This window comes from Lepisosteus oculatus, chromosome 23, assembly GCF_040954835.1.
Source record: "Lepisosteus oculatus isolate fLepOcu1 chromosome 23, fLepOcu1.hap2, whole genome shotgun sequence".
Lineage (NCBI taxonomy): Eukaryota > Metazoa > Chordata > Actinopteri > Semionotiformes > Lepisosteidae > Lepisosteus > Lepisosteus oculatus.
Genome location: NC_090718.1, coordinates 16,102,362 through 16,113,971, shown reverse-complemented (window position 1 = coordinate 16,113,971; position 11,610 = coordinate 16,102,362). Strand labels below are relative to the sequence as shown.

Below are 11,610 nucleotides of genomic sequence, written 5' to 3'. Positions count from 1 at the left end.
ATTGGAAGGAGGTCTCTGCTTTAGTCGGCTGGTGCCGTGAAAACAACCTCTAACTCTATATAACTCCAACTGCCTGTGTCTCAGGAAGCCCTGGTCCGTTTGTAATGGAAAGCCGTTGAGAGCACTAGAATGACTGATTTCCATCTTCACTCTAGGTCACTGTGCTGAACACAACCTTTACAGGCTGGTGAAAGAGGTGAAATGAGGTAGCGGAGGTGTAATTGAGTCGGACAGCTAACTCTCACCTGCTGCTTGCCAGGACATGAATCTTACAAAGGTCCACTCCTCCCAGGGGGGTCACAGTAACAATGATGATGACTAACACGAATGATTACAGTTCAGGGCCCCAGCACTGCCACCCACTAAAATAAACATGACACACAAGAGAACCAACAAGACAGTCATGGAAATCCATGACACGATAAACACGCTGAAATGGTACAATATAATTAATTCTGATGTTCAATCAAAACACCGAAACACGTGGGCAGTGCGGGCCACAGAACTAGAAACTACATTACCCATACGCCCTGTGGGCGACTTCCTTCTGACGTCATCGACTCGCGCCTTTTGAATGTTATTTTAAATTTGGGTTTATTGTATTTATTTTGTAGTTTGTATCCATGTACAATACATTCATTCATTCATTCATTACTCTTGTTTGCAATGAAAATGCTTAAATATTTTTAAAATTAAAATAACTTATTAATACGAACATTACTAACGGTATTACTAACGGTATTTGAATTAAAAAAAACTTTCGGTGAAATTTTGCTGAATGACCACCAAGCGGCGCCATTGGCACATTATTGTAAGAATAATCATTTCTAAGAAATTGTCCAGTTTAATTCCACGGACCGGCCATCAGAGGGGCACTTTACTCGTCCTGCTGCTTCTGTTGAATTAATAATTGCTTAAATTATTGTCTGGTTAAATTGTCTGGTGGTAAGTATTTGTAATATAGGATTGCTCATGTCTGATCTGGAACACGAGATGGAAGTTTAACATGTGTGATTCACTGAGGTGGAGGGGTGGGAAATGACTGAAAGAAGTCTTGCCATGCTGTATTATTAATAGTAGTAGCATTGTATTGTATTGTCATATTGTCATATTAACACAAATCCTCAGACTCACTAACATCTCCAATAGAACGACAATCTCACACATCAAATATTAGAGGACCCTTCCTTTATACCTAAAAGCTTTCAGTTGTTGGACAATGAAAAGAGTGCTTGCAGGAATCTAATTACTGTTGTTATAAACTCATTACAAGCTAATTGTCTCATTTCTTTTTTTTCTTTCTTCTCTTTTCAGCAGCAAATAAACCCATTACTTGATCCCTTACATTTCAAAACGCTCTGTATCAAACCAACAAATCGTTCATAAATTTAAACCATGTTTTTGAGAAACTAGCCTTAAAATCAAAATGACTACATTCATATGAAACACACTCAGAAACAATATCAAATGGTTTGATACAGAGTGCAGAAACAACTGAAGAGAACTACCAGAACTAAAACAACACCACACCACTCTGAGCTGCGCCTCAGATACTGTGAGATGGTTAGACACTACATGCACACCCTAAAGAAGATAGGCACATACACAAACAGACAACTCTCAGACCACAAAAGGCCTGTAGCCAAGACACAGTCAACAACGCTTGACCCAACTGGAGCTCAGACCTGCAGCAAAGCCTGCTCAAACTCCTCAACCTCGTCCTGACGGCCGGCTGTTTCCCTGAGGCCTGGAATCAAGGACTGATCACGCCCGTCTGTAAGAATGGAGACAGACTCGACCCCAACAGGTACCGGGGCTTCAGTCTTGAATATCTGATAACCGGCCCTCCTTACTGAGCACAATGTCCTGCATTAGAGTCAGACTGGCTTCCTACCAAACTGCCACACATCCCATCACATTCACACCTGGGCTCTGATGGCCCATCTGGACCCAGAACAGCAGAGCCTGGCACTGCTGGAGCAGCACTGTCAGACCCGGGCACTGCCAGCCCATCTGGACCCAGAACAGCAGAGCCTGGCACTACTGGAGCAGCACTGTCAGACCTGGTCACTGCCAGCCCATCTGGACCCAGAACAGCAGAGCCTGGCACTGCTGGAGCAGGACTGTCACATCTGGGCACTGCCAGCCAAACTGGACCCAGAACAGCAGAGCCTGGCACTGCTGGGGCAGTACTGTCACACCTGGGCACTGCCAGCCCATCTGGACCCAGAACAGCAGAGCCTGGCACTGCTGGAGCAGGACTGTCACACCTGGGCACTGCCAGTCAATCTGGACAAGACCAGAGTTATGGTTTTCCAGGAGAAAGCCAGACCTCAGGGAAACGGGTACAAATTCACACTGAACAACAACACATTGGAGCACACATCCAGCTACACATATCTCGGTCTCACCATCAGCTCTTCTGGGAGTTTTGACCTGGCAGTGAAGGCACTGAGGGAGAAGGCACTCAGGGCTTTCTACGCAATAAGAAGGAGGCTCTTCAATGTCAACCCACCATCAAGAATTTGGCTCCAAATATCTGAAAGTGTAATCCAACCCATTGCCCTATACGGCAGTGAAGTGTGGGGTCCCCTCACAGACCAGGAGTACACTCTGTAGAAACTCCTCCTTGCGCAGAGAAAAACAGCTAATAGCGAGTGCAGGGCTGAATTAGGCCAGTACCCACTATTGGTAAACATACAGAACAGAGTAATCAAACACTTGTTACACCTGAGAAACAGAGGCCACAATTCATACCACCACTAGGCCCTGCTGATCCCAGAGTACAGCTGGTCTTGACACCAGTCAGTCTCAGGACAGCACAGCTGCAGCAACACCAATCACAATCATCCAAATGCGGAGAGGACTGCAGTCCAGAGAAACCCAGCATTTGACAAGGACTGGAGGCCATTTCGCACCACAACTGTAGAACAGGATTCTTTCTGCACACCCAGTACTGGGGGCTGTGTCGGAGGCTCCTCACCAGAAGAGACTTGCATTCCTGATGGCTCCTCTCGTTCTGTGATGATTTTAGACGTCGAATCGGGCAGGAGGCAGGCGCTCTTCGGGAGCTCTCGTCCCGTGCTATAACTCGGACCACGTGTTGGCACAATTGCTTCCTACATACAAACAGAAACTTCAAACAACAAACCCCAACAAGAAATCTGTGCACACTTGGACTCCTGCTGCAGCTGAGGAGCTGTCACGCACACACCTCCTGTGTGGGTAGTGTTGGCCGTAGGACGTGTTGTTCACAGAGAGAAAAAATACACCATAGCAAGTCAGCACTCAAACAAACCAAAAGGCCAGTTTTATTGAAGTTGACGCAGCTGGCCACACAAACACTCACTGCGTCTCTTCACCAGGTATCAGAAACAAAATAAAGGAACAATCTTTTTATCATATCCACTCGCACCTTGCTCTCATTTCCAGACTCCTAACTTACCACTCCCAACAAACCCCAGTGCTCGCAACACCCTTTAAATAGGATTTGGCCCGTACCACTATGGATACAATAGGTGTAAAACAGAAAATTCACAAGACAAACAACACAATACAATTTTTGCAATAACATTAGGCTCTGATAACCTCCCCTCTCAGCATTCCAGCAATGTTATGTTCCTCTAGCTAAGCTTCAGGCATATAACCAGTCTCCTATCTGTTTGCAACCTTTTGACCTTTCTGAGGACCCCTCAGAACAAATAGACACTGGCGTCTCCTCTCATGCAGTGCTGTTAAGACTTAAGCTAGTGGCATCCTACACTATGCTTTGTTCCTTTAGGGCCATTTCTCTAAAAATAGTGTTCTCTACCTTTTGATTCCCCTCCTGTCCACAGCTAGAACAACTGTTTGCTAACAAAGACTGTTTATCTGTCTGGAAAGGTCTCCAAACTGTTACCAATTCCAAAAGAAAATCCCCTCAGATACATCTTGATCACTCTCTACCAGATAACACATTTTACAGCAGGTCTGAAACACAAAGGATCTCCAACGACCTTGTCCATGGCAGTTTCGCAACTCCTCCAAATAATTCACATCTTGGGGATGAGCTATTGTCCCCCACTCGAGTGGAGTGCCACACCCACTCACACTCAATCTCTCACGAAGACTTGCCGCCGTTTACAAGTCTTGAGAATGCCCTGTGAAGCAAAGAACAGGATGTGTTAAGGCTATTCAAAAAGCAAAACTGTAAAAAGGCAGCAGGACCTGACTGTGTATCTCCAGCCACACTACAGCCCTGTGCTGGCCAACTCGCTCCAATCTTTACAGACGTTTTTAAGCAATCATTGTCCCAGTGCACAGTGCCAGACTGCTTCAAATCTTCTGTTATTGTTCCTGTTCCAAAAAAGGACACAAGAACCTGCCTTAATGCCTACAGACCCGTCGCACTAACGTCAGAACTGGCGCGTCTTCCGAACACGTTCGTGTCAGAGTGAGGTGACCCCTCAAACAACAATTATTTCCTGCCTCATATATGACTACGGCACCTAGCAATGCAACAGGTTCTGTTGATCTTCCAGATCCACCAATGCCCACACAGACCAGCGACAAGCATGTGTATCGTATAAGTGACCTTTTTATTTTCTATCCACTTTCACCATCAGCCAAAGACACAACGAAAACAGCAGCAACAAAAGGTCCTTCCAAGGGTCATAATGAATCCAGAGGGACGGCAGTCTTTTCTGTCAAGTACCGAAGAGTGGCCACTCGAACGATTCTTCTTCGTACCTGTAAAGTCTTTGATGGCCCCAGTGAACGAGAGGCCGGTCCCATTTCCCCAGACTCCGTTCAGGTTCCACTAGAAATCCTCCCGCGAACTGTATTCCATTCCCCTCAGTTTGGAGCGGCTAGCGGGGCCGGTTTCTCGCTCCTTGCCTTCAGGTATTAAAAGTCTCTGTACAGTACCTCTGTTCCGATGCCACTGTCTCCCGTGGTCGTCAATCGGTCCTTGCCTCCGTGAACTCGAGCGCCGCAGCTTCCCTTGTGCTGCCTGTGTCGTCTCCCGGGTCTAGTGGGAATCGGGAGCGCGCTCCGTTCCGGCTCAGATGGTTTTATTCCTCCCCTCAGCCCATCTCCCTCAGGGGGTTTTCCACTGTCCCTGTCAGAAAGGGGCTTGCCCAGTATTTTACCAGGAGGAAGCTCGTGTGGCTGAAGAGTGTGAGAGTGCCGAGCTTAGGTGTTATGGGCCCTTATCACTTCTTTGTTCACTCTCCGGGTCGGAGAAACCTGAAAAGAGACAAACGTTGTGAGACCATTTATAAGCTTGGTGACCTCGAATTAAACAGAACAATAGCAACACTGTTCTACAAACTTTTCATTGAAAGGGTTTTCAAACACTGTCCCACTTGCTGGTTTGGCAACATCAGTAGCTGGAATTGAATATGCAGCCATTAGTCTGCCTGGCAAAAAACAACCGGTCTCTCCAGTGGTCTGCATACAAGTGAACACACAAACCCCATACTATTAAAACCCCTTTAGGGCACACTCACACCACAACACAATCAACCCGACAGACTCACCAACACTGGACTGCAGAAGCGGCAGGAAACCCTTGAGAACATGAGCAGAGCATGCAAACTCCACACAGACAGCACTCCAGGAAACCAGACACATGAGAACATGTGCAGAGCATGTGCGCCGTCTCTCAGCCTTTCACCTCCACATGCAGATCAGGACGCGACCGGAGACCGGAGACTCCTCACTCCTGCAGGAGGAGGCGCCGACGGACTCGCTCAGCCCAGCGCTTACATTTCCCCGACAGTCCTGTCACACAGCCTGCGACTCACCGCTTTTTCCTTTTCTTCCGCAAAATGTCCACAAAATACTCCAGCCAGCGCCTTTTAGACTAAAGTTTCGGCTTTGCCAGCTGTCTCCCTCCCGGAGGTCAGATCGCAACAACTTCTGCAGCACCGTTTCCCCAGCAACCACGTTTTATTGACAAAGTAAAATAAACACAGGAGAAAAGTTTGCAAACATGCAGGCAGGATGAGCGCTGCAGACACATGCTGCTGCCCGGGTCCGTCTTGTGAAATAAACAGAATTTTGCACCCCAGAAAACTGGAGCCACGAGAACATGAGCAGAGCATGCAAACTCCACACACACAGCACCCCAGGAACTAAATCCAGGCTCCCAGCGCTGCCACCCACTGCGCCGCCGTCTCTCACCTCCACTTGCAGATCATGACGCGACCGGAGACCGGAGACTCCTCACTCCTGCAGTAACACACCCCAGCAGGAGGAGGCGCCGACGGACTCGCTCATGGTGCAGTGAGCCCAGCGGTGTGAGGCTGGTGTCCAGCGCTGATATTTACCGACAGCCTGCGACTCACCGTTCCTTCCTTTTCTTCTGCATAATGTCCACAAAATACTCAGCCAGCGCTTTTTAGACTAACGTTTCTGCTTTGCTCGCTGATTAGATTACAAAAGCCGACTGTTTACCTCCTAGAGGTCAGCTCGCAACAACTTCTGCAGCACCGTTTCCCCGGCAACCACGTTTTATTGACAAAGTAAAATAAACACAGGAGAAAAGTTTGCAAACAAGACGGGAGCTAAGAAACACGAGGACAGTGGGTTTGCTTTATGTGCCAAGTCGATTAACCAGCGCCGCAGACAAGTGAAATACAAGAAAACATACACACAAGGGAACACATAAGAGAGACAAAGAAATACAAGACACGATAAATACGCTGAAATTGTATTAATATAATTCATTCTAATGTTCAATGAAATCAGCGAAACACATGGGCAGGGAAGCCCAGTGAACTACAGAGACTACATTACCCATAAGCCCTGTGGGCGACACCATTTTGACGTCATCGACTCATACTTTTGTATTTTTTATGAGACCAAAAACTACAAGAAAACGTAACGTAGCAGTCGTATTGTCAGGGTACATGCAATAATACATGTACGTTTTATGGAAAAAAAGATTCAACAAGGTAAATGCAGATAAGGCCCGTCCATGCTTCAACGTTCTTACAACACAGAAACAGACACATTTCAGAAAGACATTCTGAAATAAAATGTCTTTACATCCGTCTTAAACTGTTCAAACACGGTCTCCTCTCACACCATTCCCTTAATAATTATGTTGCGCAAGTATAATAATGTTTTAAAATACAAACGATATTTTCATCTTCCTTTTCAATGGGATTAAAACGTAACAAATGTATTTCTTTCCGATTTCAAGTCTTTCCGATAGCGCTTTGAGACTCAGCTCCGTGTATCTCTGTCGCCACCCAGTGGACATTTCTCGGAAGTGTCACCGCCCGCCGGAATTCGGAAAAGTCCCGGGACTGAAGCTGTGTGACTGGACAAGAGCCTGTCTCCCGCCTCCTGCTGAAATCTCAGCGCCGATTGGACAAAAGCTGCTCACAGTCCGGATCCAGTGGAAGGCCGATCCTCTCCGGGTTTTCCGTAGCCGGCAGTCCGGATCCAGTGGGAGGCCGATCCACTCCGGGTTTTCCGTAGCCGGCAGTCCGGATCCAGTGGGAGGCCGATCCACTCCGGGTTTTCCGTAGCCGGCAGTCCGGGTCCGGTGGAAACGCCGATCCACTCCGGGTTTTCCGTAGCCGGAAGTCCGGATCCAGTGGGAGGCCGATCCACTCCGGGTTTTCCGTAGCCGGAAGTCCGGATCCGGTGGAAGGCCGATCCACTCCGGGTTTTTCGTAGCCGGAAGTCCGGGTCCGGTGCAATGGCTGATCCACTCCGGGTTTTCCGTAGCCGGAAGTCCGGATCCGGTGGAAGGCCGATCCACTCCGGGTTTTTCGTAGCCGGAAGTCCGGGTCCGGTGGAAAGGCCGATCCACTCCGGGTTTTCCGTAGCCGGAAGTCCGGATCCTTTACGATGCACGCAAGACAACGTTACAGATCACCGGAGTACATTATACAGTCAAATAAAGATAAGGTACGCACAGCTTTCATGTTGTGATACTTAGACATGGTTTGGAGACGTTCCCTCGTGAGTATTTTGAATTATTCAAATGCGTGTCGCTTTAATTTGGAAGCGCATCATTTCAGTGCATGAGCTTACCTGTTATATTGGGCGAGATTTCACACGGATAATCAAACAAGAACGAGTTTGCCCTGGAATCCAGTCCACTGCCCAACCTGAAAGTCAGAGCATGAGAACGGACGGATTGTATGGCGATTGTGGAGTTGCTCGACCACATCAAGTAGGCGAGAAGTACAATCTGCTACTACGACATACGGTCTAATTATTCAATTTTCGATTATTTCTCATCTTTAGGCTATTTCTACATCTAATAACGAGCGAGTATAATGATTAAGCCAATGATACATTATATTTTAGATTCGGTTCAGCAGTATTGAGCAGTAAAATAACGTCAATTTGTCTACAGGAAATGTCAGAATTAGAAGCCTTCTTTACACCATTTTGCCGATCTGTTCAGAGTGTTTTAACAACAGAACAAAACAAAAACAAACGTAAGGTTTCTGGGCTGCTTTGAGATAGACAATTATCATCTATATTACTTTTAAATCTATGCACACTGTGTATCTTTACCGGGTCGATTCAATGTACAATTTTGTACTGACGCCTTAACCTTATTATTCATACAAAATCTGTTTGACAATAGTCATGTTTGATTCCACTCACTTTCCCCAAAGAGGTGCTCCAAAATAGTTTGACAAGATATTGTGAGATTGCGAGAGGGATCTGAAGTATTTATTAGTACACGTATAACTACATTGTTTTCCTTGTAGTCTAATAAAGGTTGTAAATTCTTCCATAGGTTCTGATGGGCTACTGTTAGTTTCTTAAAAGCATCAATACCTAGTTCCTGAATGATTAAATTAGGGAAACATACATCACCTACTTTGCTTAATTTTGTAAATAATACTGTCGGTATCGGTATTAGATGCTCTAAACCCTGTAGCATTTAGGCCTCCTTCTGCCCGTGTTTGACAAATAGCAACCATGAATAAAGTTTTTTTTTATTTTACTAAGGTAGAGAACATCAAATCACAAAATCACCTTTTTGAAAATCTTAATACCAAGATATTTAATCACATCTTTTACATGTATATTACGTACGGAGCAGACACTTTCCAACAGCCACCAGTTCACTTTTCTGATATGTAAAGAAAGACCAGAAACAGAGGAAATGACTTGTAAACGCATTTAATTGCTTTGTCCACCTCTGTGTGCTTTCTCAGAGAGAGAGTTGTATCCTCAGCCAATTGGGAACACCTGTCATCTCTTTATCCTGTACTTGAATACCCTGAAACTATTTGTTATAGGGGTGTAAGCAGTGGGAAGAGGAGTGGGCTCGTGTCGAATTGCCTTACCCGTTCCCAATCTGCAGGAGGTCCCACGACGGCAGGTAGCTGCTCCAGTCGCTGGAGCTCAGTTCGCTGTCGAGGGAGGACGAGGGCTCTGGCTCGGGGGAATCACGGCTCCACAGCTCCTACCTGTTGCAGAGTGTTTCTGCCCTCCCGATGGCCTCTGTGTTTTAGAAGGATCTGTCTCTTTTCGCTTGCTTACACCACAGGTTTCATCGACGATAGTGTGCATCCTGAAGCAGTGAGTTATCGGTCTTATTTCTACTGAGAAACAGTTCAAGCACTCACAAAACAATAACCAGGAGACGGTGTATGAAAAAGAATTGTAAGACTTGCAGAGTAGATTTGAATAGACAGTGGACGTCACACTGCATGCTTGAATATCAGAGATTCAATTCATTCTTTCCTGTAGGTTAACTTCCTGTTTGACATTGTTCCGCTGTCACTTCTTCACAAACTCATAACTCGCCGTGTTCAATTTTGTGTTGAGTTACAGGAACCTCAGCATCAGATGAAATCCTCTTCAGCGCCCCAGGGAGAGTGGGGGACTTGCCAGATTTTCAGCTTTATCACTGGGTCCTTTGGCTCAGGGCTGTTGAGCAAAGTGCTCCCCTCTGCTGGAGAGCCACAGGGGCACTACAGAGCGGCCTCGTGTTCCCTGCTCCTGCCCGTGCCTGTGGACGGCCAGTGTGACCGCGCGCGAGACAAAGTAGTGCATTCGTGGTGTAAATGCAGAATGTTCACTAGCTGACTGAGGAAAGTTACAGAGACGGGAGTATACGTTCTGAAATAATGTGAACCACTGTTACTACACACAGACAGACTACTTAAAAATCATGTGGCTTTTTAAGGTCGTTTTGTCTGCCTAAAGTACGTTAGATTTGTCACAGCAAAGAGTTTGAATACTTACAGAATGCAGCAGCTAGAATTGTTACTTGGAGCAGAAAGAATGACCACATAACCCCCATACTTCTCTCTCTTCATTGGCTTCCTCTCAGGTACAGGGCGGACTTCAAACTCCTTCTACTTACTTACAAGGCTCTCAGAGGTCAGGCACCTGTCCTGCCTCGCAGGGATACTGCAGAGGAGAAATACTGTCTGTCATGGGCTGGGCACCATGTGAGTTGAATGCTGCATCAGTGCCATGGATCCAAGAGGGGCATCATGGATACAGCTGTCGTTTAGGAGGATTCTGCTGGTCTGCAGAGACCTGCGTGGGGTACTGACATACAGATAATGTGATGGATGGATGGATTAATACCCGCATTCATTTCTTTCTTTTTTTTTAATGATATAATGTTAGCATGCCCAAAGGGGTTGGGCAGCCAGTTGACCTTGGACCCCTAGAGGATTTTATTCTCCTTACTGAGTCTTTGGTTCCTTTCCTCCATTGTCTTCAGTTCTGTATTCACAAAATGTATATTTACCTGCATTGTTAAGCGCCTTGGGGCAACCTTGTTGTGAAAGGTGCTATATGAAAATAAATTGAATTGAATGGAATGACAGAGTCACGGCTTTTCCAGTTTCCTCTCCTATTATCTTCTTTATCTGCACTCTAAAACACAGTGAAACCTTGAACCTTTCAACTGGACCACTGCCGTTCTACATCACAATGACTAACTAGGACGGAGACTTGAATGGGATGAAAAAGGAAAAGGCATTATTTGCAGGAAGAAATTAAACTGTTCCACCTGATCACTTGCTAAACAAAGTGATTCACTGGAGTGGAGGCGGTGAAAGCTTTGTGAATCAACTTACAAAAGGAAACATGTAAGAAACGTGGCTCCCATATTTAACCCTTGAAAAATCTATGAGTGTTATGTGGAGGTGAAAGTATTGTTAAATTATTCTAATAAAGCTCACTCAACTAAGACCCAGAAAAGTACCAGAGTATTCTCACCTAAGAGGAAATACTAACAAGTAGGATGTTCAAATGAAAAGCATTAAAAAGTGAATGATCTTCAGTAGCTGAAATGATTATTGAGCTCTGGGTCACAGTGCTCCTGAAAAAAAATCAAATTTCAGCAGACACCCAAGGACAGCAGGTGAGCACCATGCTGAGCCAGTGTATCAGTGTATGAATCACAGTTTCAAGGAGCTTTTTTCAGTTTCGTTCCACTGATCGGCCAACACGGGGGGAACTTCAGTCTTACTCGCCCTATTGCATTAAGAAACTGTACAACATTCTCCAATAAGAACTTGCGACCTCACCTAACGAAAAGCAATTTGCGTAGCAGGGAAAGACTGGACTCCCACTGGGGATTTTTGTTTTTCATCCCGATGGTGATGTGCACTATATAGAACGTTG

General features: G+C 46.0%; 1 long non-coding RNA gene across 1 annotated transcript; it reads left to right on the top strand.

The window, feature by feature from the left end:
- The first annotated feature begins 7,951 nt into the window (after positions 1 to 7,951).
- LOC138224853 (uncharacterized) lies at positions 7,952 to 10,807 on the top strand. The gene is made up of 2 exons (XR_011183312.1): positions 7,952 to 9,543; positions 9,799 to 10,807. It is a non-coding gene; the product is annotated as an uncharacterized lncRNA (long non-coding RNA).
- The last annotated feature ends 803 nt before the right edge of the window (positions 10,808 to 11,610 follow it).